Below are 27,882 nucleotides of genomic sequence, written 5' to 3'. Positions count from 1 at the left end.
CTTGGTTCCTCCTCCACTTGTATATCTCCACCCGTCTCGGTCCCTTCTGACAGCTCCTCATCGGATTCTGTTTCCTGTGTAAACATAATAAATGCATGTAGTGAATAAAATTTATGAAAATAAAAAAAAAAAAAAAAATTGGGGATATTTACTTACCGATACACGCTGTTGCTGTGGAGGAGGGCTGCCAGAAGAGGACATTGTGTTCCGGTAACCTGTGGACCTGGTGGCTGTGGTATTCTGCCTTTTTCCTGGGGCCTGTGGACCTTCTGGCTGTGGACCTGGTGGATCTGTAAGTTAAACGACACTTGCAATCTGCTCTACACATTGAAGTAGCAGATTTGGGGTCTTCAAAACTTACTTTCAATAATTTGACGATGCGGTCCTGGTGGGTGTGGTATGCTGCCTTTTTCCTGGGGCCTGTGGACCTTCTGGCTGTGGACCTGGTGGATCTGTAAGTTAAAAGACACTTGCAATCTGCTCTACACATTGAAGTAGCAGATTTGGGGTCTTCAAAACTTACTTTCAATAATTTGACAATGCGGTCCTGGTGGCTGTGGTATGTGTTCTGTTTGATGAATCCTGTCATAAATCACACTCTGTGAGTATCTCCAGGCTCTTTATTCACATCATGTCTCAACCTCCATTACATGAATTCTGAGTACAACAACATCCAACAAGTTCCAAACCAAGAATATAGAACACACATAAAAGTAGTGAGACCCCTAGAGGCCACATGAACATATAACATATTGCTACAGTATGCTGACTTTTTCCTGGGGCCTGTGGACCTTCTGGCTGTGGACCTGGTGGATCTGTAAGTTAAAAGACACTTGCAATCTGCTCTACACATTGAAGTAGCAGATTTGGGGTCTTCAAAACTTACTTTCAATAATTTGACGATGCGTTCCTGGTGGCTGTGGTATGCTGCCTTTTTCCTGGGGCCTGTGGACCTTCTGGCTGTGGACCTCGTGATTGTGGTTCCTACTCTATCTGCAATATAATAAGTATAATGGATTTATAGTTAGACCACACCACAACTAGGTAATGTTCAGCAATAAACACCCTGTTAAATTGTGTAAAATAGGTGAACACGCAAACCCAAAAACAGGTGCACGTTATACCATTATTTTCCATGTCCCCCAACTAAAAAAAATTGTAAAAATGTGAGATAACCTTTAAACATATTTTTAAGTTTAACTTTAAAAAAAAAAAAAAAATTACCTACCCAAAAAAACCTATTAAGGATAACCTTTATTAAAAAAAGAACACTCAACCAACTCTCTATTGCATGTGTAACCATTGGTACATACACCTGTTTTAAATTTACCTTTATGAAATAATACTACGGACAATTTTTTAATAAACAGTTTATTAAATTTTTTTTTTTTTTTTTTAAATCACAATGGAGCAGAAATGCTCTTTATTTTAAATACATGTACATCAACTGCGAATCGTTTCAACAGTAAATTAAAAAAATTAAACCTTTTTTTAAAAAAAAACACACACATTCTAACCAAAAGCTGCAGACCTATAGGCTTTGCAATAATACATGCAATTTAAAAAAAAAAACACACATGCTGCACAAACCACTATACTAAAGGTACCGTCACACTGAACGATATCGCTAGCGATCCGTGACATTGCAGCGTCCTGGCTAGCGATATCGTTCAGTTTGACACACAGCAGCGATCAGAATCCTGCTGTGATGTCGTTGGTCACTGCAGAAAGTCCAGAACTTTATTTCGTCACTGGACTTCCTGCAGACATCGCTGAATCGCCGTGTGTGACGCCAATTCAGCGATGTGTTCGCTGGTAACTAGGGTAAACATCGGGTTACTAAGCGCAGGGCCACGCTTAGTAACCCGATGTTTACCCTGGTTACCGGCATCGTTGGTCGCTAGAGAGCTGTCTGTGTGACAGCTCTCCAGCGACCAAACCGCAACGCTGCAGCGATCCGGATCGTTGTCAGTACCGCTGCAGCATCACTCAGTGTGACGGTACCTTTAGTAAATACATCAAAAATCAACATTAACCAATATGGCATTGACAAATGCACATGCAACCAACAAGACGCACACAAACATACCTGCAAGCAGAGTCATAACGCAAGCATAACACATGAACCGGCATAATATTGACGAAGGCATAATAAGGTGCAGGCACGTGAAGACATACATACAAAAGCACACAGCAGTACCAAAATACACACACACACACACGGCCATCAGTCCTCCGGCTGGAGCTTGATGTCTTCACAGTGGCAGGCCTCAGGGTAGATCTGGACTGTAGCAGGGCACTGGCTGTTGCAGGACGACGGCAGGCCTCAGGTTGGATTCAGGTTTTAAAAGCTCTTGCTGTAGTCAGTACGGCATAAACAAATGCGCGCACACACACACACACACACACACACACACACACACAAAAATGGCAATATACTCACACTGTTGTAGTGTGTCTGGTCCTTGCTGCCAGGCTGGGCTCTTGGTGTCCAGGCTGGGCTCTTGGTGTCCGGCTGGGCTATTGGGGTCCAGGCTGGGCTCTTGGTGTCCGGCTGGGCTATTGGTGTCCAGGCTGGGCTTTTGGTGTCCGGCAGGGCTCTTGGTGTCCAGGCTGGGCTCTTGGTGTCCGGCTGGCTGGAGGCTTCTCTTCTTGTCTCTGTGTCTTGCGGGCATATGTGGGGGTTGAATGCCCAGACCAGGTTTATATAGATTTGGGGATGTCTGGCCAATTAGATAAAAAATCCTGTTTCTGAGCATGCTCAGTAGAAAAAAACGTATTGCAGCGCTGCATTGCGTCGTACGACGTGTCTCGACGCATCCGTCGCTCATAGACTTTCATTCTAGCAAAAGATGTATGCCGACGAATGCGCCGAGACACGTTTTATTGTCGGAGCCAAAAAACGTTACAATCTACGTTTTTCCAGACGACGTGTCGCCTCTTTTCGACGCATCCGCCGAAAGACGTATACCGACGAATGCCAATTCGTCGCAATGCGTCGCCAATACAAGTCTATGGGGAAAAAACGTATGCAGCAAAATATTTTGCTGCATGCGTTTTTTCGGCAAAACGACGCATTTTAACGTATTGCAGTTAACGCTAGTGTGAAAGTAGCCTAAGGCAAAAATTGTTGGACACTAATAAGTGTAAAGGTCAATACGCAGTAGGACATTCAATTTTATATTTCCTGTAGAGTTTTGAGCATTATAATGGTGCTGCAATTAAATATGTTCATCCGGTAATAATTATTTGAAGATAGGATATTAAAAATTCAAATGTATGTATTTTAAATCATCCTAAACTTCTAATTGCTGAATTAAGTCTCCATGACCTAACATCATTTTGCAGTGTTTTAACAAAGGTAGAGGATTTAATTTTTTTTTAACTTTTACAAAACAGAACAAAACATGCTTGAAGGAATAAAATGAAGTAGATAATGCTTTTAGTATTTCCAGTTAATAAAGAGCATTTTAATAATGCAAGTCATGAGTGTAATACTTGGAGGAGAGAGTGCATATGTGATTAAAGTGTCTTTCTGTTGAATAGTAAGGTCAAATAAGCTGCATACCCTTGTTAAAAGCTAGACAATACATTTCATGCACAAGAGACTTAGCTAGTGATTGAGATGCTGACTGTTCACTTTCTTAACATTCGCTGGAACAAAGTATGGCAGCCACAGTTGTGTACGTGCAAAGGCTGACACCCTCTGAAGACATTGCTATGAATATTTTTAATATATTGATGTGCTATACTAATGTGTTTTATATGTTGCTGTTTGATGCAGCTATTTAGACTGCTTTCACCGTAATGACCAGGCCAATTTTTACAATTCTGATCACTGTCACTTTATGTGGTAATAACTCTGGGACGCTTCAATGGATCCTGGTGATTCTGAGATTATTTTCTCGTGACATATTGCTCGTTATGATAGCGGTAAAATTTCTTCTATGTGACTTCCGATTATTTGTGAAAAAAACAGAAATTTGGCGAAAATGTTGCAATTTTCAAGCTGTTCATTTTTATCCCATTAAATCAGAGAGTCGTATTGCACAAAATAATTAATAAATAACATTTCCCATATGTCTTCTTTGCATCAGTACAATTTTTGAAACACAGTTCCACCCATCCCTGCCAGAACCCGCCGTTACTGTCCTGTGCTCTCACTGTTGTCAGGACTCTGGATTCCCTGTTTTATTTGTGGTACTGTTTGCCTTTTTCAAAGATGGTGTCTGCTGCTTTGCTTCTGCCCATGTGATCTGCCTTCCCTGTCTTTATAACCCTGGTTCACATCCACTCCTTGCTTGTGTATTCTGCTAGTACTCCAGGCTTGTGCTGCAAGAGATTCCCTGCTTCAGATACTCCGCCTCCTCAGCAAACCTTTCCAGCTCTTAGAGGTGTTTGTGCTGCAAGCTGTTTTGCCTGTGTTTCTCTGCATCCTCCTCCTGCCTGCGTGGACATGTAAGCTCTGCCTGCTGCAGCTGTCTAGTTTGGTATCGGTTGCCAGTTTGACTGTTTCTGGACTTGAAGCTCTGCTCTGCTTCAGGACTCTTTTCTAGTGACTGCAAACCCTGGTATGAACTGTATTCTATGATCTGCTTTACTCCAGTGAGTGCTACACCCATAAGACTTTGCCCGCAGTGGAGCTGCAAATGAACTACTCCTAAGAAGGACCTTGTTTGTCATTCACTTGAACTTATGTGCACATAAGTGCACAAACCTGGGAAACACACATTCGCCAGAAGACTCGCTACACTCATCAGGAGGGCGTTAAACTAGAAGAAGAGGGGACGGGAAGAAAAACATTAGACTCGTACAAAGACGACCCAGGAAAACATACTCAGAAGGGAGGTAAGAACATTTCTAAAACAATCCACAGTGAGGAGATTGGAACAAAACAAAATCCTCTAAACTGCATGCTCGCAAACGCCAGAAGCCTGACAAACAAGATGGAAGAACTAGAAGCAGAAATATCTACAGGTAACTTTGACATAGTGGGAATAACCGAGACATGGTTAGATGAAAGCTATGACTGGGCAGTTAACTTACAGGGTTACAGTCTGTTTAGAAAGGATCGTAAAAATCGGAGAGGAGGAGGGGTTTGTCTCTATGTAAAGTCTTGTCTAAAGTCCACTTTAAGGGAGGATATTAGCGAAGGGAATGAAGATGTCGAGTCCATATGGGTTGAAATTCATGGAGGGAAAAATGGTAACAAAATTCTCATTGGGGTCTGTTACAAACCCCCAAATATAACAGAAAGCATGGAAAGTCTACTTCTAAAGCAGATAGATGAAGCTGCAACCCATAATGAGGTCCTGGTTATGGGGGACTTTAACTACCCGGCTATTAACTGGGAAACAGAAACCTGTGAAACCCATAAAGGCAACAGGTTTCTGCTAATAACCAAGAAAAATTATCTTTCACAATTGGTGCAGAATCCAACCAGAGGAGCAGCACTTTTAGACCTAATACTATCTAATAGACCTGACAGAATAACAAATCTGCAGGTGGTTGGGCATCTAGGAAATAGCGACCACAATATTGTACAGTTTCACCTGTCTTTCACTAGGGGGACTTGTCAGGGAGTCACAAAAACACTGAACTTTAGGAAGGCAAAGTTTGACCAGCTTAGAGATGCCCTTAATCTGGTAGACTGGGACAATATCCTCAGAAATGAGAATACAGATAATAAATGGGAAATGTTTAAGAACATCCTAAATAGGCAGTGTAAGCGGTTTATACCTTGTGGGAATAAAAGGACTAGAAATAGGAAAAACCCAATGTGGCTAAACAAAGAAGTAAGACAGGCAATTAACAGTAAAAAGAAAGCATTTGCACTACTAAAGCAGGATGGCACCATTGAAGCTCTAAAAAACTATAGGGAGAAAAATACTTTATCTAAAAAACTAATTAAAGCTGCCAAAAAGGAAACAGAGAAGCACATTGCTAAGGAGAGTAAAACTAATCCCAAACTGTTCTTCAACTATATCAATAGTAAAAGAATAAAAACTGAAAATGTAGGCCCCTTAAAAAATAGTGAGGAAAGAATGGTTGTAGATGACGAGGAAAAAGCTAACATATTAAACACCTTCTTCTCCACGGTATTCACGGTGGAAAATGAAATGCTAGGTGAAATCCCAAGAAACAATGAAAACCCTATATTAAGGGTCACCAATCTAACCCAAGAAGAGGTGCGAAACCGGCTAAATAAGATTAAAATAGATAAATCTCCGGGTCCGGATGGCATACACCCACGAGTACTAAGGGAACTAAGTAATGTAATAGATAAACCATTATTTCTTATTTTTAGGGACTCTATAGCGACAGGGTCTGTTCCGCAGGACTGGCGCATAGCAAATGTGGTGCCAATATTCAAAAAGGGCTCTAAAAGTGAACCTGGAAATTATAGGCCAGTAAGTCTAACCTCTATTGTTGGTAAAATATTTGAAGGGTTTCTGAGGGATGTTATTCTGGATTATCTCAATGAGAATAACTGTTTAACTCCATATCAGCATGGGTTTATGAGAAATCGCTCCTGTCAAACCAATCTAATCAATTTTTATGAAGAGGTAAGCTATAGGCTGGACCACGGTGAGTCATTGGACGTGGTATATCTCGATTTTTCCAAAGCGTTTGATACCGTGCCGCACAAGAGGTTGGTACACAAAATGAGAATGCTTGGTCTGGGGGAAAATGTGTGTAAATGGGTTAGTAACTGGCTTAGTGATAGAAAGCAGAGGGTGGTTATAAATGGTATAGTCTCTAACTGGGTCGCTGTGACCAGTGGGGTACCGCAGGGGTCAGTATTGGGACCTGTTCTCTTCAACATATTCATTAATGATCTGGTAGAAGGTTTACACAGTAAAATATCGATATTTGCAGATGATACAAAACTATGTAAAGCAGTTAATACAAGAGAAGATAGTATTCTGCTACAGATGGATCTGGATAAGTTGGAAACTTGGGCTGAAAGGTGGCAGATGAGGTTTAACAATGATAAATGTAAGGTTATACACATGGGAAGAAGGAATCAATATCACCATTACACACTGAACGGGAAACCACTGGGTAAATCTGACAGGGAGAAGGACTTGGGGATCCTAGTTAATGATAAACTTACCTGGAGCAGCCAGTGCCAGGCAGCAGCTGCCAAGGCAAACAGGATCATGGGGTGCATTAAAAGAGGTCTGGATACACATGATGAGAGCATTATACTGCCTCTGTACAAATCCCTAGTTAGACCGCACATGGAGTACTGTGTCCAGTTTTGGGCACCGGTGCTCAGGAAGGATATAATGGAACTAGAGAGAGTACAAAGGAGGGCAACAAAATTAATAAAGGGGATGGGAGAACTACAATACCCAGATAGATTAGCGAAATTAGGATTATTTAGTCTAGAAAAAAGACGACTGAGGGGCGATCTAATAACCATGTATAAGTATATAAGGGGACAATACAAATATCTCGCTGAGGATCTGTTTATACCAAGGAAGGTGACGGGCACAAGGGGGCATTCTTTGCGTCTGGAGGAGAGAAGGTTTTTCCACCAACATAGAAGAGGATTCTTTACTGTTAGGGCAGTGAGAATCTGGAATTGCTTGCCTGAGGAGGTGGTGATGGCGAACTCAGTCGAGGGGTTCAAGAGAGGCCTGGATGTCTTCCTGGAGCAGAACAATATTGTATCATACAATTATTAGGTTCTGTAAAAGGACGTAGATCTGGGGATTTATTATGACGGAATATAGGCTGAACTGGATGGACAAATGTCTTTTTTCGGCCTTACTAACTATGTTACTATGTTACTATGTTACATGCTGCATCCACATATGTGCAAAGTATCTTCTCCTGATATCACCTTGATTGCTGTGTATTGTACTTGCACCTGTGTTTATTGAATTATACAGACTTTACACTTTACTTGGTTCTGCTGCCTTATTTTGTCTCAAGCTAAGAGATTCCTGAGTGTACCGATATAATTGTTACAGGATACGCAAGCTAAATAAGGAATCTGCTGAGACAATGGCTACTGAACCTAAGATTGAGGAACTGTTTTCTATGATGAGATCTCTGCAAAAAGAAATTGGCAGCCTGCAGAGTAAGGTTGGAGGCTTGGAACATAATCAGCAAGTGTTTGGACAGACTCTGCAGGATCTGAGCTCTCGAATGGGCGCTCAGGAGAATAAATTTAAAAGCATGGAGTCCTAGTATGGACAGGCTTTTCAGGACTTAAGTGCTCAGATGGCCACACAAGTAGTCTTACCCCCTGGACAGCCGCAGACAGCCAGTCCTCCTAAGCTGCCGCCATTTCGATACAATGGTGATTGTGATAAATTTCGTGGTTTTGTAAATCAATGTTTGTTATATTTTGATGTGCATGCTGACCGCTTTCACTCTGATCGATATAAAGAGTTATGTATCATTATGCTATTGACATCACAAGCACTCGCCTGGGTGAATCCGATGATCAAGTCTCGTGATCCACGTTTAAATGTATTGGATGATTTTTTGGCTGCCATGGCATTAATGTTTGATGACCCTAACTGCCGCACCTCTGCTGAGACCGCCTTACTGTCCTTGCGTCAGGGTAAACTTTCAGTTATTGAATATGCCACTGATTTTAGAAGGCTTGCTGTGGATACTAATTGGGATTGTTATGCACCATTGCCTATATTCAGGAGAGGTCTGTCTAGTGTTATAAAGGATGAACTAGCCCACTCACAACAAGAGCTAGAAACATTTATCCAACATTGTATACGCATTGATATTCGCCTTATTGAGCGTAGACAGGAGAAAATGGCAATATTTAATTGCATGTCTAACTATTCCCTTTCTCCCAAGGAATCAGCAGGTAAAGCCACTCGGGAGACTGAGGTGGTCAGGGGTGGATTAAGGGTAGCCAGGGCCCCGGGCTGTTCACACACTGTGGGCCCCCCCAGTCATGTGACGGGGGTCATGTGACGGGGGTCATGTGAAGGGGGTCATGTGACGGGGGGTCATGATATACCCGAACCAGATTATTCCAGAAAAAGGGCCGGGCCCTACTCTACTGTAACCTAGGAAATATTTGTTAAAATCTGCAATACAATTTAGGTATATCTTGACCAATAATATCACATACAAGGGACAAATACCACCGCACCATTTCCAGACCACATATTACCATACCTCCCAACTTTTGAAGTTGGGAAAGAGGGACAAAGTTTGCGGCGCGTGTTGCGCGCCGCAGCAAATTTTAGGCCACACCTCTGACCACACCCACTCACTAGTCACACCCATATCCATGTCTCAACCACACCCATTTAGCACTGCTGATCACACTGTTCATAAAGAATAATTATAAAAAAAAAATATGGCCACACAGTGCTCGATACTGTATAATGGCCACACAGTGCTCCATACTGTATAATGACCCCACATGACCACATGATGCTCAATACTGTATAATGGCCCCACATGATGTTCAATACTGTATAATGGCCCCACATGATGCTCAATACTGTATAATGACCCCACATGATGCTCCATACTGTATAATGGCCCCACATGATGCTCCATACTGTATAATGGCCCCACATGATGCTCCATACTGTATAATGGCCCCACATGATGCTCCATACTGTATAATGGCCACACATGATGCTCCATACTGTATAATGACCCCACATGCTCCATACTGTATAATGACCCCACATGATGCTCCATACTGTATAATGACCCCACATGATGCTCCATACTGTATAGTGACTGCACATGATGCTCCATACTGTATAATGACCGCACATGATGCTCCATACTGTATAATGGCCGCACATGATGCTCCATACTGTATAATGGCCACACATGATGCTCCATACTGTATAATGACAGCACATGATGCTCCATACTGTATAATGACAGCACATGATGCTCCATACTGTATAATGACAGCACATGATGCTCCATACTGTATAATGACAGCACATGATGCTCTATACTGTATAATGGCCACACATGATGCTCCATACTGTATAATGAGCGCACATGATGCTCCATACTGTATGACCGCACATGATGCTCCATACTGTATAATGACCCCACATGATGCTCCATACTGTATAATGGCCACACATGATTCTCCATACTGTATAATGACCGCACATGATGCTCAATAATACTGTATAATGACCGCACATGATGCTCCATACTGTATAATGGCCACACATGATGCTCTATACAGTATATTGGCCGCACATGATAATGGCCACACATAGCTACTCCTACACACGCGGCTGCGCTCCGTAAACTTTGCATACACGGCTCCGCTCTGTACACACGGCTCCACTCCATACATCTCATACACACACGGCTCTGCTCCGTTCACATTCAGGTCCGCTCCATACACCTCATACACGGCTCTGCTCCATACACCTCATACACACACGGCTCCGCTCCATACACCTCATACGCACACGGCTCCGCTCCATACATCTCGTACACACGGCACTACTCCGTACACCTCATACACACACCGCTCCGCTCCATACACATTGCACACACTGCTCCGCATACCTTGCACACACACAGCTCCGCTGCGTACACCTCATACACATACGGCTCCTCTCCATACATCTCGTACACACACGGCACTACTCCGTACACCTCATACACACGTGGCTGTGCTCCGTACACCTCATACACACGCGGCTGTGCTCCGTACACCTCGTACACACGGCTCCGTACACCTCTTACACACGACTCCGCTCCGTACACCTTGTACACATGGCTCCGTACACCTCTTACACATGACTCCGCTCCGTACACCTTGTACACATGCGGTTGTGCTCCGTACACCTCGTACACACGACTCCGCTCCGTACACCTCGTACACACGCGGCTGTGCTCCGTACACCTCGTACACACGGCTCCGTACACCTCTTACACACGACTCCGCTCCGTACACCTTGTACACATGGCTCCGTACACCTCTTACAAATGACTCCGCTCCGTACACCTTGTACACATGGCTCCGTACACCTCTTACACATGACTCCGCTCCGTACACCTTGTACACATGCGGTTGTGCTCCGTACACCTTGTACACACGACTCCGCTCCGTACACCTCGTACACACGCTGCTCTGCTCCGTACACACGCAGATGCGCTCCGTACACCTCGTACACACGGCTCCGTACACATCGTACACACACGACTCCGCTCCATACACCTTTCACACGCTGCTCTGATCCATACACCTCGTACACACACGGCTCTGCTACATCCACCCTGTAAACACCTCCTGACCTCACACATACGCTGCCTTACCCTCCTCCGGCGCCATGGCAACCAGCAAAGTCCTGTACACGGAGGTCCTCCTCCCGATCATGTGACCCCTGACTCCTCCCATCCTGTGACCTCATCACAGGTCCTGTGCACAGAGCAGCCATTATGTGGTGTGCTGCTGTGCAGGCCTGGTGCAGGGACTCGGAGCTCTCAGCTGACCGGCTGATACACGCACCTCCCAACCAATGCGGGCCCCCTCTCTCTGCCCACCGGGCCCGGGGGCACACAAATGCCGGCGGGCATTCAGACGATTAGTGGAGGGTCAATCTGTGCGGTAGCCCAGGGCCCCCCCAGACCACTGGGCCCTGGGCTACCGCCCATATTGACCCTCTGATAGTCCGCCCCTGGAGGTGGTTCCTTTGCAAATAGACTCAGTAAAGAGGCGTGAGAGTAATGAAAGCCGGGAACACCACCTCCGGGAGAGTCTATGCTTCTATTTTGGCCAATCTGACCACTTCCTGATCAACTGTCCCAAGCGGCCTAACAAGGTGTTTGCAGCGGTAGGGGAACATGATGACTGTGATGCTGAGTCAGATGTCTCTGAATTTAGTCTACCAGTGAATGCTGTTTTTCATGCACTCTCAATGACTACTTCTTCCATTAAGCAGAAGGAGAGGAGTTCTTACTGTTCACTCCCTACAAAGGTTTTATGCTCTGGACAGTGGATCTCTAGTGCAGCCATGATCGACTCTGGCGCAGGGGGTAATTTCATGAACATTGCTTTTGCCAAGGAACACGGTATAGAGATTCTGCATAGAGCTTCCACAATTGCCATGGAGACAGTAGATGGCTCACCGTTAATCTCTGGGCCTGTCGATCAGGAGACTGTACCTCCTACCATTGTTTTGGAGTCAGATCATCAAGAGCAGATCTACTTCTTATTAACCCCTTCAAGTCGCGGCCCTTTTTCGTTTTTGCGTTTTCATTTTTCACTTCCCTCCTTCCCAGAGCCATAACTTTTTTATTTTTCCGTCAATATAGTCATGTGAGGGCTTATTTTTTGCGGGACGAGTTGTACTTTTGAACGACACTATTGGTTTTACCATGTCTTTTACTAGAAAACGGGGAAAAAATTCCAAGTGCGGTGAAATTGCAAAAAAAGTGCAATCCCACACTTGTTTTTTGTTTGGCTTTTTTGCTAGGTTCATTAAATGGTAAAACTAACCTGCCATTGTGATTCTCTAGGTCATTTTGAGTTCATAGACACCTAACATGTCTAGGTTATTTTTTATCCAAGTGGTGACAAAAAATTCAAAACTTTGCTTAAAAAAAAATGCCATTTTCCGATACCCGAAGCGTCTCCATTTTTCGTGATCTGGGGTCGGGTGAGGGCTTATTTTTGCGTGCCGAGCTGATGTTTTTAATGATACCATTTAAGTGCAGATACGTTCTTTTGATCGCCCGTTATTGCATTTTAATGCAATGTCACGGCGACCAAAAAAACGTAATTCTGACGGTTCGGATTTTTTTCTCGCTACGCTGTTTAGCGATCAGGTTACTGCTTTTTTTTATTGATAGATCAGGTGATTCTGAACACGGTGATACCAAATACGTGTAGGTTTTTTTTTTTTAACTGTTTTGTTTAGGATGGGGCGAAAGGGGGGTGATTTAAACTTTTATATTTTTTAATATTTTTTCATATTTTTAAAAACTTTTTTTTTTTACTTGTGCCATGCTTCAATAGCCTCCACGGGAGGCTAGAAGCTGGCATAGCCTGATCGGCTCTGCTACATAGCAGCGATCATCAGATCGCTGAAATGCAGGTGTGCTGTGAGCGCGGACCACAGGGGGGCGCTCACAGCAGGCCTGCATCAGTAACCATAGAGGTCTCAAGGACCTCTATGGTTACCTTCCTGATGCATCGCCAACCCCCAATCATGTGACGGGGTCGGCGATGACATAATTTCTGGCCACCCGGCCGGAAGCGCCAGTTAAATGTCGCTGTCTGCGTTTGACAGTGGCATTTAACAGGTTAATAGCAGCGGGTGAATAGCGATTTCACCCGCCACTATTGCGCGCACATGTCAGCTGTACAAAACAGTGGACATGTCGCGACTTTGATGTGGGCTCACCGCCGGAGCCCACATCAAAGGGAGAGACACGACATGCGCCGTACTAGTACGGGGAATGTCGTGAAGGGGTTAATCTCTTCTCCTCATTTTCCTGTGATCCTAGGCATTCCCTGGCTGAGTTCACAGAATCCAACGATCAACTGGGAGACCAGAGAGATTACATTTCCAACAAGGAGTGATTCAAAATTACTGGAAACTGTACCGAAGTCCCTTGATTCGGAACCTCTGGAACCGGTATTCACTTTACCTTCTGTGTATAAGGAATTCTCTGATATCTGTGATAAGAAGAAGGCAGATCAGCTTCCACCACGTAGGTCTTATGATTGTCCTATTGAACTGCTTCCAGGGGCTGCCATTCCTTTCATTAATGTATATCCATTAGCAGCTCCTGAACTCCAAGCTTTGAAGGAGTATATTGATGAGAATTTGGCCAAGGGCTTTATACGTCCTTCTTCCTCATCAGTAGGGGCACCTATTTTTTTGTGAAGAAGAAGGATGGGGCTCTGAGACCTTGTATCGACTATCGGCAACTCAACAAGATGACCATCCGGAATAGATATCCCTTGCCTTTGATTCCAGAACTATAGGAAAGAATCCATCATGCCAAGGTATTTTCTAAATTGGAACTTTCGCGGGGCATATTATCTGGTACGTATTCATCCTGGTGATGAATGGAAGACGGCTTTCAGATGTCGGTATGGACATTTTGAATACTTGGTGATGCCTTTTGGGCTGTGCAATGCCCCTGCAACCTTTCAACATCTTGCCCATGATCTCTTTAGAGAGTTACTGGACCAGTTTGTCGTAATCTATCTGGACAACATCCTAATTTTTTCTGACTCCCTACAGGAACATCAAGAACATGTCAAAGTGGTTTTGAGACTTTTGCAAGAAAACCATCTTTATATCAAGCCAGAGAAATGTGACTTCCATCGTTCTGAAATACAATTCTTGGGGTATGTAATCCCTCCTCAAGGGATAAACATGGAATCTGGTAAGATTCAAGCAATCCTTTATTGGCCGGCACCTAAAAACATTAAGGAAGTTCAACGCTTTATCGGCTTTGCAAATTTTATAGACGTTTTATCTGAAATTTTTCAGAGATCATCCGTCCCATCACTTCTCTGACTAAGAAGGAGAAATCCTTTAAGTGGTCTTCACAGGCTCAGGAAGCCTTTGATCGACTTAAGTCATGTTTCATTTCAGCTCTGCTCTTGATTCATCCGGACCCAACACTTAATTTCATCGTGGAGGTGGATGCTTCTGATTGGGCATTGCAGGCCATTCTCTCTCAAAGAACTGGAGAGAAGGCTCTGCTACATACTTGTGCTTTCTTTTCCCATAGGCTTACCCCTGCAGAGAGGAACTACGATGTGGGAGACAAGGAACTTCTAGCGATTATTGCGGCCTTTAAGGAATGGAGGCACCATCTGCAAGGGGCTGCACAACAGATCATAGTGCTGACCGATCATCGCGATTTAGAGTTCCTCAGATCTGCTAAGTGTCTGTCTCCACGTCAGGCTCGGTGGAATTTGTTTCTAAACCAATTTAATTTTGTTATTTCGTACTGTCCAGGTTCACGTTATGGGAAGGCTGATGCTTTGTCCCGAATCCATTCTGCGGATTCCGTACCTGGATCCCCACCCAAGACCATTTTATCGGATGCCAACTTCATCAGAGTAATCCATGATCCAGACCTGTGAATGGAGATCAAGGAGGCCTATGATGGTGATGTATGTCTTGCTAACCCACCTGTGGATCTCAATCTTGTCCTTAAGGGAGGCTTGTGGTTCCGTGACCGACGTATCTACATCACTGAGGCCGTACGTCTGCAGATTCTCAAGTTGGTACATGACTCCAAGTTGGCTGGTCATAGGGGGGTACAGAAGACACAAGAATTCCTGAGCAGATTCTTCTGGTGGCCAACTTGCCTGAAGGACACTAAAGACTATGTTCTTTCTTGCGAGGTATGTGCTCATTATAAGACTCCTCATGCTTCTCCTATGGGTCTACTTCAACCACTACCAGTTCCATCTCACCCATGGGGCTCAATTTCTATGGACTTCATTGTGGATCTTCCTACTTCAGGTGGTATGAATACAATCCTAGTGGTGGTTGATCGTCTGACTAAGGCTGCTCATTTTGTTCCCTGTGCCGGCCTCCCCTCGGCAAAAGAGACTGTGAACGTGGTGATTCAGAATGTTTTTTGGCTGCATGGGGTCCCAGATGAAGTGATCTCTGACCGTGGAGTTCAATTCACCTCAAGATTCTGGAAGGGGTTTTGTGCTGCACTTAATATTAATGTTCATCTTTCTTCTGCATATCACCCTCAGATGAATGGTCAGACAGAGCGAATCAATCAGACTTTGGAACAATATCTTCGATACTACATCTGCCATCTTCAGGATGATTGGTTGGAGCTACTTCCTCTAGCGTAATTCTCCTACAACAATTCTCAGAATGCCTCCACTATGGTAACGCCCTTCTTCACTAATCTAGGTTATCATCCGAGCATCATTCCTAGATCTCCGATGGATGTTCCTGTTCCAGCAGTGGAGGAGAGGTTGACTGCTATGAGGGAAAATCTAGAAGTCCTTAAGGAATCTTTAACTTCAGCCCAGGAACGTAACAAGAAATCGGCTGATAGATTCCGGAAGCCAGCACCCATGTTTGAGGTAGGAGACTCTGTGTGGTTATCCACTAAGAATCTAAGACTGAACGTTCCCTCACAGAAACTGGGGCAGAAGTTCATCGGTCCTTTTAAGATCATCGGTATCGTGAATTCTGTGGCCTGCCATCTAATGTTGCCAAGGACTTTGAAGGTACATCCAGTATTTCATGTCTCTCTATTGAAACCTGTCTCTCCTAATAAATTCCAGGGACACAGTGTGTCCCCTCCACAACCCGTACTGGTAGATGGGCAGGAACAATTCTTGGTGGAAGAGATCATTGATTCCAGGGTCCGCAGGAATCCACTTGAGTATCTAATAAGATGGCAGGTTTATCCACCTGAGATCTTCCCCCTACAACACCCCTTTGTATCCCATTAATACCTTATTTAAAAAGTAACTAACTGTTTATGTTCCCAAACAATTGAAACTTGAATAAGATAATTAGATACAAAGTCCATCAAAAAAATCAATAGATTTTTACATGTATCCCATCCTTCCTTGCTGAGCACGTTGGCATGCAAGTTGTGGTGCGACCACTCACCGTCGTCTCACCTTGATTAACCCTGGATGATCCTATAAACTAATAACGCCTCACAACCAGAGAAGGAAAAGAACTCCCTTTTAATTTTTATCCAGCAAAGTCTGGGAGATACAAAAAGCAAGAACCCAAGTCATCTGCAAATCTATGTAAAGCAACCGTGCATAGGACAAAGTTAAGGCTGTACCTCTAATAAGGTTCTACCAGTGCTACAATGTTAACAGGAACAAAAAATTAGCTCAGTCATAGTTGAGTTTGAATAACAAGTCACTGTAATATGTCAGCATGTCACCAAAAGAAAAGAACCCCACATAGCTACCATTATTTTGCAGCCTCAATGCGTTTCCCCGTTCCTATTCATGGTTCATCAGAAGGCTTTTTAGAGGTAACCCTTTGGGAGATATAGGATAACATGTGGTTAATACATTCATGATGTCTGTTTCTCAGCATTAGAGATGAGCGATTTTGGTAGGAAAATGATCGCCAAACATAAATTCGGCATGATTATGGTGTTAGGCATCGGGATTCTCCCTCTGCACAGGAGGAATCGCAGGCCATGTCTTCTCCTTCCATCTCCCATTCACTCTCGGCCACAGCAGATCCTGCTCAGCAGAGACGTCGGTCTTAGTGTATTGCTTAGACCCATGCTGTCCGATTGATTGCTGCTGCCTCTCCAGGTTCAGCTATAGCAATCACCAGCAAACAGCTTTGAGCCGTCGTGCCTGAGACTAAGTCGTGAGGTGGAGACCTCTCATTGGTGGTCAGCGATCAGCTGCTCAGGTCCTCAAGCAAGCCCAGATTGGTCCGCTAGCAAGGTCCTGGCAGACTGGGATCTATAAAAGGATCTCATAGCCACATGGCCATGCGCTAGTATAGACCATGAAATGTGAATTGTATGCATGAATAAGTCTCTGGTGAAAGCTCTTAATGATCCCCTACCCTTTAGTTGTGTTTGTGTTCAGGGGAAATTGGAGAAAAAAACAGCGCCAAGTTGCAGTGTCGCTTGCTCGACGCCATTACCCCAGCATTCCAGGGGCTGAGCTTTAGAGACCTCACTAGTACCATTTCTGCTGTGCCCTGTGATGCTTAACAGGGAACAGCATTCTATTGCTGTGTTTGCTGTGGCTTTGTGGTTCAATAGAGTTCGCTGCTGTTCACACTGGGTGACATTTAACCAGTGTGTCTTCGATGCTTTACTGCCATCGTGTGTCCGCCATTGCTTAGCAGCAGGTTCCAACTCTGCACGGTGGACCCCGGGTTGTGAACACACCTTACTATTATATTTTATTTGGTGTGTTCTGCCAACTCTAACATATGGCACATTCGGATTTGTGATCGGAAACCCGTGTAAAATTTTATAAAATTAGTAAAAATCGGTAACATTTGATAAAAGTGCGGGAAAATATTTGCATTGCCACAAAAATATTTTCAGCACTTTAGCAATGATAATGGTGGTGTATCATGAGCATTTGGCACGTGTTTGATGTGGGGAGGGCGTTTGGAGAGCTCTGAGGCATTTTTGTAAGCACAGCAGTCATTTTTTTTCCTAACTTTATGTCTGCACATTGCAGCTAGCCAATCCGGGCCAAGGAAACACCCACAATATCCTGACACAACAGCTTGTGTCATTAGCTGCAGAAATCACATGTCCCTCTGCATATAGATAGTGTTGTAGCTGTTTGCGTTCTGACCCAATGTCAGATATGCCAGATCACCAGCGAGGCCAAATCAGGAGGTTACGCCCGTCATTTTACAAGCGCGCTTGGAGACAAAGGACACCTCTCACATATTCTGTGAGCAAGTCACTTTTATCTGATATAATGCAGCAAGAGGCAGTATTTTATACCATTTACAACAAATGTAACTCTCAGTGCAATTCATGTAGCCCCCACCATCACCCAGAGTCAAACTGACCTTTATTTCTCACCACGTACCCAGAACATGTTGTGGCTGACTATTGAGAACATACATGATAAAAAGTATAGTCTCCTTGAAGAGGAGACTAGAAGACTACTGTAACAACGGATTCTAGAAATTCTAACAGTTAAAGGCAAAAGGCACTTAAAGGCAAACTATTAACCCTTCTATATCAATTTCCCCCTTTTGTAAATGGTATAACCTTTGCCAACGGGTCAGCTGATGTCCACAAAGGAGCTACTGTCTCATGGGTCTGGTACCCATAAGGGGGCTTTCTACCTGCTTCGCCCATCCACCCTCAGTGTGGACACTCACTTCCTCAGTCAGCAGTGGTTATCCAGGGTCTATGATACACTATAGATGGCAGAGCCTTAGATTCCTTCCTAAAACATACACTCTTCAATAGCTTAGGTAATACATATATTAGCGCTTTTACGGCTACATAAAACAATAAGCAAAGCAACAAAATTTGCATACAAGTCTGTAAAATACCAAAAATAATCCATCTCGCTAGGCCGCTAAGCCAATTGGCTGGATTTAAAAAGGAGTCTCTATATTGTATTAGTCTCATTAAGAGGAACCTAGAAAATCTGATTCCAAGTCTCATTGTGTATGCAGTGTGGTGCTAATACCTTCCTTGGCTCCAGGGGTAAGGCTAAGTACAGCATAGTCCTTGCAGATACTGGGCTGTGTATACAGATCCAACAGTCCAGCAGTTTTTGTCCTTCCTCGTCTTTTATAAGAAAAGCAAGATTTTGAATAAGTTTGTTGTCCTTGTCAACATTTAAAAGTTTATCCAGTGCCTCTGTAAGGTGCAAAAATCCTACCACTGCCAGCAAGGTGATTAGGAAAACAGTCATTCTGCTGGTGAAAATATTTTTTTGCAGTGACTGGCATGGATCCAGGTGGGCTTTCCCTCAAGTTTCACTGAGGTGAATGTGGTCATCCGGACTTTAAAACGGGCCGCCAAACCATGGGTCTGTGTATGACCACCCAATCACCTGGATTCAGCTGATGTATGTTTGCACTGGCATTAGGATCTGGAATGGATGAAAATACATGTTTATGCACCACATTAAATCTTTTCTGCAAGGCCTGGACATGGGTTGTCATAGCACCGTGTTGCATTTGTAGCACCTGTGGGAAGTACAAACCAGTCCTTGGCAAACTACCAAACAGGACTTCAAAAGGAGACAAGCCTGTCTTTCTATTTGGAGGGTGTCTGAGAGAAAAGACTGCAAGAGACAAGCACTCTACCCGCTCTTTCCTGTGTCTGCCGTGGCCTTTGATTTTTCAGTTTAAGTGTCCCATTTAGTCTCTCCACTTTCCCACTACTTTATGGTCTATATGGCGAATGAAATGCTTGCTGTACTCCCAGGGCCTGCATGACTTCCCTCAATATTTCTCCCTATCGCTCTCTATGGTTTCTGGGACACCATACCTGCAGATCAGTTCTTTCATCAGTTTGTCTGCAGTCGTTTTAGCATTTGCACTTTTTACAGGATAGACTTCCAGCCAACCAGAGAAGAGATCTACATATACTAGGACATTTTTCACACACTCCTACCTTGGGTAGCTATATGTAGCCAGTCTGCAATCTCTGAAACGGGTAGATAGGCCTGGGTGTCGCTTTCTTAGGGATTTTTACTGTTTTACCTGCGTTGTGCTGTGCACAGATGAGGCATGACTGTACGAGTTTTGTGGCTGCGTAACTGAAACCAGGAGCGATCCAGAAGGCATCTACCATGGACACATGTGACATTTTGAGGTGTGAGTGGGGCCATGTGTTGCTTGCGCCATAATTAGAAACAGGGACCTTGGTATATACAATTTATTCTTATTCTCCCATACTCCTTTTAAGTTCAGCTCAGCTCCCATTCCTCCACAGTGTTCCTTCTCTGTTTGGGTTGTTGGAGGGATTTCAGGACATCTAGGCTCAGTGTGGCTGGAATACGCTGACTCCTTGCCACCGTCCACTGCTCCCTATGCCGCCTTGCTGCTGCTTTAGCAGCCTCGTCCGCCCTTCTGCTGCCCTCTACCTCCACAGAGTCACTGTTCGTGTGTGCTTTTACCTTGACGATGCCAACCTGGACTGGTAACATCAATTCCTCCACTAATTGTTTCACCAGCTGTGCATTTTAAATGGGCTTACTGGCTGATGTAAAAAACGTTCTGCTTTTCCAGATAGCGCAATAATCATGGGATATTCCCCATGCACAATTCAAATCTGTGTAAATATTAGCGACTTTACCTGCAGCAGCTCTACACGCCTCAATGAGTGCCTTCAACACTGCCTCGTGCACCGACATGTGAAGAGGGAGTGGTTCAGCTCGGATTACCTCATGTGAGGATACTACTGCATATCGAATGTAGAATCGCCCATCCTGGTGGTATCTGGAGCCATCTACAAAATTAAAAACCTCAAAATATGCATTAGGAACAAGTTTTTTTTTCCATGAACATATGTAAAACCCACTGTCTCCTGACTCATCAGTTCCTATGCAGTCATGTTCGTGCGTCATGTCAACGTACCAGAGTGCTTTTTTTTTTCCTCTTTCCCACCTGCCAATGCTGTCACAAATTCCCCCTTTTCTGAATCCACAGACAGATGAGTGGCTGGATTCAGAACATTATATCTTTTGAGGGTGACGTTTTCAGGCATTAGTATTTGAGCACATTCAAATCTGATCTGTCTAGCCATAGACAGGTGTTTTGGTTGAACTTGTACGAATATGGCATTAATGTCATGTGGGGAACAAATTGTAAAAAGAAAAAGTCAGTGTAAGCTCACATGCCTAGCAATAATACAGCAGCTCTTACAGCACGGACACACGTAGGAGACCCTCTAATCACAGGGTCTAATTGTGCTGAGTAGTAAGCTATCGGTCTCTGTTTTCTTCCAGGCTGTTGTGTCAGCACTGCCTGTTTTTTTTTTTTTTCCTTTAATCAGGAGTCTTGTACCTTTAGCAATATTGTGGCCTAAAAATATGACCTTTTGTTTGTAATACTGTAGTTTGTCATGTGAGACTTTGCAACCCTTTTCTGCTAAAAAGCTACAGCAAGGACATTTGTTCCGGGCAGCAGAGCAGGAGGTCATCCACATACTGTAGTAGTACAATCTGTGGATGAGGTGAAGAATGCATTTGCCAAATCAGTGATTGTGAAACATTTTGTGACCATACGGAGTGTGTATTAGGGACAGTTGAGGTCACACTCACTGTAACATCATTAACCCCTTACCGGCATCGGACGTACTATACCGTCCGATGCCGGCTCCCCTGCTTTGATGCAGGGCTCCGCGGTGAGCCCGCACCAAAGCCGGGACATGTCAGCTGTTTTGAACAGCTGACATGTGCCCGTAATAGGCGCGGGCAGAATCGCGATCTGCCCGCACCTATTAACTAGTTAAATGCCGCTGTCAAACGCAGACAGCGGCATTTAACTACCGCTTCCGGCCGGGCGGCCGGAAATGACGTCATCGCCGACCCCCGTCACATGTCCGGGGGTCGGCGATGCGTCTCCATTGTAGCCATAGAGGTCCTTGAGACCTCTATGGTTACTGATTGCCCGTCGCTGTGAGCGCCACCCTGTGGTCGGCGCTCCCAGCACACGTGCAATTCTGCTACATAGCAGCGATCAGCAGATCGCTGCTATGTAGCAGAGCCGATCGTGCTGTGCCTGCTTCTAGCCTCCCATGGAGGCTATTGAAGCATGGCAAAAGTAAAAAAAAAAAGTTTAAAAAAATGTGAAAAAAATAAAAAAAACATAAAAGTTTAAATCACCCCCCTTTCGCCCCAATCAAAATAAATCAATAAAAAAAATATCAAATCTACGCATATTTGGTATCGCCGCGCTCAGAATTGCCCGATCTATCAAATAAAAAAAAGTATTAACCTGATCGCTAAACAGCGTAGCGGGAAAAAAACTCGAAACGCCAGAATTATGTTTTTTTGGTCGCCGCGACATTGCATTAAAATGCAATAACGGGCGATCAAAAGAACGTATCTGCACCGAAATGCTATCATTAAAAACGTCATCTCGGCATGCAAAAAATAAGCCCTCAACCGACCCCAGATCACGAAAAATGGAGACGCTACGAGTATCGGAAAATGGCGCAATTTTTTTTTTTTTTTTTTTTTTAGCAAAGTTTGGAATTTTTTTTCACCACGTAGATAAAAAATAACCTAGTCATGTTTGGTGTCTATGAACTCGTAATGACCTGGAGAATCATAATGGCAGGTCAGTTTTAGCATTTAGTGAACCTAGCAAAAAAGCCAAACAAAAAACAAGTGTGGGATTGCACTTTTTTTGCAATTTCACCGCACTTGGAATTTTTTTTCCCGTTTTCTAGTACACGACATGCTAAAACCAATGATGTCGTTCAAAAGTACAACTCGTCCCGCAAAAAATAAGCCCTCACATGGCCAAATTGACGGAAAAATAAAAAAGTTATGGCTCTGGGAAGGAGGGGAGCGAAAAACGAACACGGAAAAACGAAAAATCCCCCGGTCATGAAGGGGTTAATAGGCCGTTAGTCATGACCTATTCTGTAAGTGTCAGGGGAACCCTTGGGTCCTTTTTCTTCTCAATAAATATATAACTTTTAATGGTTGACAATATCTTTATTCCACAAGGTTATCTGTACAAAATGTGCATAATCAGAACAGTCCAAAAACACTTCATTAAAAACATTTAATGTTTCTCAAAAGCAGGCTCATATATTTAATATGGCAAAATGAAATATAAAGAGCAAATGAGGTAACTCCAACCATAATTGCAAGATCTATAAATCAAGAGTAATGAGAAAGATTACAAGCTCCATCATATAGCTACACAAATCTGTGTAACAGCTAGGTATCAGATGTATTGGAGGCTATACTAACCATGAGCCATGTCTGCCGAACACCACACTGTCCAGTACACAGTTGAGGTCAAGTCTTTAGCAATTTCTTTTTCACGCTGCATACTATATTAATTATATGAGTCTTTTTTCTGCAGCAATGATTTACATTATCCTGCTGTGTGTGCAGTGTTAAGCTTCTTTCACACTAGCGTCAGAATCTCCCCGTCGCAATGCGTCGGGAAGAGATTCCGACGCTAGTGTTTGCTGCATTGCACAATGGGTGCAGCGGATGCATTTTTCCGGCGCATCCGCTGCCCCATTGTGAGGTGGGCGTGGAGTTCCGGCCGCACATGCGCGGTCGGAAAAAGCGGTCCGCCAGGAGAAAAAAACGTTACATGTAGCGTTTTTTGCTCCCGACGGTCCGCCAAAGCACGACGCATCCGTCGCAAGACGGATGCGAAGTGTGGCAATCCGTCGCAAATGCGTCGTCAATAGAAGTCTATGGGGAAAAAACGCATCCTGCAAGCACTTTTGCAGGATGCGTTTTTTCTGCAAAACGACGCATTGTGACGGATTTAAAAAACGCTAGTGTGAAAGTACCCTGCTACTTGAATAAAGAAATTGGATTACATTACTTGGCATTCACGTACATTAACTTAATCATAAACTGTATTTTTAGGTATACATATATACATATGCTATTACAGCTCAAAACATTTCAGTTTTAAAGCATGAGAAAACAGAGAAAAAAGATGTAAAAATTAAATAAAAGTTTCTAGATGTAATGAATATTATAAGGTGTGGGTATGTGCAAGTGTCTACTATGTGAAGAATAAAATAAAAAATGAATGAAAACTAGAGATAAGTGCAACTGAATTCTATTATAATTTTACAAAAATCCAGTTTTGCTAAAATGCTGATTTTTTTTGTAATCTATTTCCTTGCGGATTCAGCACAATGGTGGACACTGGCTGACATTTTTCTGAAACATAATGGGCTTTCAAAAGAGTGAAAAGTTTTTTTAAAAATTTATATACTTCCCTTACCGTTCACATCCTCTGCCCCTTTTCTAATTACCACCACATATCATGTTCTTACCACAACTTCTGATCCCCTGCCGCTTGTGGAGGAATCTTCGGGCCTCTCACTCTGTGCTGGAGTTTTGGGTGTCATGGCACTTGGGAGGGCTCTGAGCAGCGGCATGGGAGGTCAATGGTTTCCAGATATGACAACATGTGTCGTTGACCTAATACGCAGCTGTGCAGAACCTACCTGGGTGCTGTGACGCCCGGAAGTCCAGCACGGTGTAAGAGGATTAAAGGTTTTAATGCCAGTGGTGGGGGATTAGAAGATGTGGAAAGGACCATACAAGAGGAAGTGAATAGTGGAAAGGCAGGAGAGGTGAGAAAAGAGTGAGTATAACTACTTTTACTATTATGTGCATTTTAAATTTACTATGCTCTGGGTTCTGGAGAGACCCTAGAGGATAATAAGGAATATTAAATTCACAGAGAATAGCTTCTTCACAAATCTAATTTCCTGGGAAAAAATGCACAAACGTGAGGTCAAATTTTGCTTTATCAGCTCATATCTAAGGCTAGGTTCAGATTGCGTTAGAGCAATCCGTTTAGCGCTAAATGCTAGCGGGTTGCGCTAACGCAATGTGATTTTTGGGGTCGCGTTTAACGTCCCCGCTCTCGCAGATCCCTGATCTGCGAGAGCGGGGAACGGACCTCGGGCGCGCCGCGGACGCTGCAAGCAGCGTCCGCGGCACGCTACAAAACACCGGCACATCGCTAGCGCGTGCTGAAAATGGCACTCGCTAGCGATGCGCGTTCCCATTGCCTTGAATGGGCGCGCTAACGGATGCGTTGCACGGCGTTAATTTCGCCGTGCAACGCTGTCCGTTAAACGCGATCCCATAACGCAATGGAACCACTTTTTAGTATCTTTTGAAATTGATCTAAATGAGTGAGTAAGCAAAAATATCCCAAAAAGATTTATGAGCCAAATTAGAACAGTGAAGGCATGTATATCTTGTTTAAAGATCCAAAACCATTGTTTTCAATTGACAATAATCGTTACCATTGTGCCTCTAATTAAATTGACATGCTAAAAAAAAATTGTATTGTCAAACATGCCCCATTGTGGTGATGGCCAAGAGGAAATAGGAATCTTTATCAGTCCTTAGCAGAATAATGACTGACCTTCCTCAATGTCAAACTTTAATCAATATTGTGACAGAAACAATTGACATTCTTTCAAGAAAATCATTGCAAGTAAACTCTTCTTGTACAGTTGTCTACAATAATTTTGGATCCTCCATTTCAATATGCTGGAATGTTTCCTAAAATATTTGAAGGCATTATTATTGTTTTCAATTGTCTTACGAAAATAAGCTCAAACTTTCTGTGGTTCATCAAAATATACTTTGCTTTGAGCTATAAATGGGATAGACCTGACATTAAACTGCTATGCTGGTTAGCAGAATAATGGCATTATGTTGACTGTGAAAGCTTTAAACTTCAGAGAGAACCATTGACTGTAAGGAAGTCATCAAATAGGGATTGTTTTACCCCATCTCAGGGCAACATGATTTAGGGGTGCTGACACTGATTCCAGTGCATCTCTTGCTGGGCTACTGGATGCATTTTTTCTTATAAAATTACTATTTTATCTGTTGCATATCTATCAGTTATCTCAAAAGTGTATTTCCATCTCCAAAATATTATCCCAATATGTAGTAGGTGTAATGTTAAGAATATTACCAAATACCTATAATTGGAAATTAAGTATATTTCTTCTCATTCGCTATGTTGCTTTCCTAATGTAGGCTATTGCAGTAGCTTGGGTATCCATGGTTATGACCAATAACAGCTAACTAGTTGTAGATATGAGTGGTCATAACCAGGTATGCCTAAGCTGCTTCAATGCCTGCACATGGGGTAGGTGACATAGCAAATCCGAATAGCTATACTACATTTCTAATTGGAACGATGTGCTAATATTATTAATATAACACCTACAACATATTGATATAGGAGCTTGGAGATGGGAATACCCCTCCAATGTTCAGCTTGGCATAACCCCACCACCACTGATTGACAGCCATTTGCCAATGCAGTGTACATAAAAAGCTGCCAATCAGTGTTGTGGGCCTGGTTGGAATACCTGCTAGCAGAATTACTAGCCTTCTAGTGTTTTGTCTTCCGCTGATAAAACATTGATTTTATAAAACTACACTAAGTAGCTCAGTAAGGAGGTACATTGCTGGAATCAGGGTGTCTGTTTCCACATCATGCTTCTCTAGTAAATACCTGGTGACATATTCCCTTTAAGTTTTTAATTATAGAAAAATATACAAGCATAAAGCATTTCTCAGCCAGCAGCTAGCCTGTCTAACATCTGAGTAACTTATTTTTCTTCTTGTTCAGATGTTCAAGTAATTTTTGCCTTTTTTTCATGATGCGTGGGGCTTCATTTGACAATGGTAAATTCACTCTCTTTTGCTGATATGGGTCAATATGCATAGAAAAATAAAGGAAATAAGAGTCTGTTTTTAACATTTTTTCTTTTTCTTTTTATGGCCATAAAGAATTGCTAAAATGCATTTAAAAAGGTGTTCCTTGTTCTGTATCTAATAAATGTATTTATCGGATGTGTTTTTTTTTACGGGGTAGAGGCTAGTAACAGCATTTTAAGGTGACAGTGGGATTTTATTATTTTATTTATTTTTCATTTACTTTGGACATTGTGCCCCCCATTAGTCCATAAAAGATCTTTGGAAGGGGGTGGCATTTAAATATGAAAATTATTTTTAGTTTTCATCTTATTTCTCTTATCACAGGGGCTTATTCATTAGCCCCAAAGTGACAAGGGAAGCTCATTCTCCTGGCTCCATAGCATAGCTGTTTGGATCTCTTATGACCCAGTAGCTCCTGTTCCCTCCCTATATGCAAATGTTACATACCCCTGTGTATTGAGGAGGAAGCGCCATCAGTGCTTCCTATTCGATATACACAGCACTTCTTTAACCCTACATACAGTGGGTACAGAAAGTATTCACACCCTTTAAAATTTGTCACTCTTTGTTTCATTGGAGCCATTTGGTAAATTAAAAAATATTTCATTTTTTCACATTAAATGTACACTCTGCACCCAATCTTGACTGAAAAAAATAGAAATGTAGAAATTTTTGCAAATTTCATAAAAAATAAAAACTGGAATATCACATGGTCATATGTATTCAGACCTTTTGCTCAGACACCCATAATTAAGTCACATGCTGTCCATTTTCTTGTGATCCTCCTTGAGATGGTTCTACTCCTTCAATGGAGTCCAGCTCCTTTATTGGAGACTTGATTTGGAAAGGCACACACCTGTCTATATAAGACATAAGACCTCACAGCTTACAGTGCATGTCAGACCAAATGAGAATCATGAAGACACAAAAGAGAATAGTAAAACCAAAAACACTCAGTTTGAAAAAATGTTGCAGTAATCCGCAAGTGCTAGTAAAAGATG

Source organism: Ranitomeya imitator, chromosome 4 (assembly GCF_032444005.1).
Source record: "Ranitomeya imitator isolate aRanImi1 chromosome 4, aRanImi1.pri, whole genome shotgun sequence".
NCBI lineage: Eukaryota > Metazoa > Chordata > Amphibia > Anura > Dendrobatidae > Ranitomeya > Ranitomeya imitator.
Note: the sequence above shows the minus strand (reverse complement) of the source record.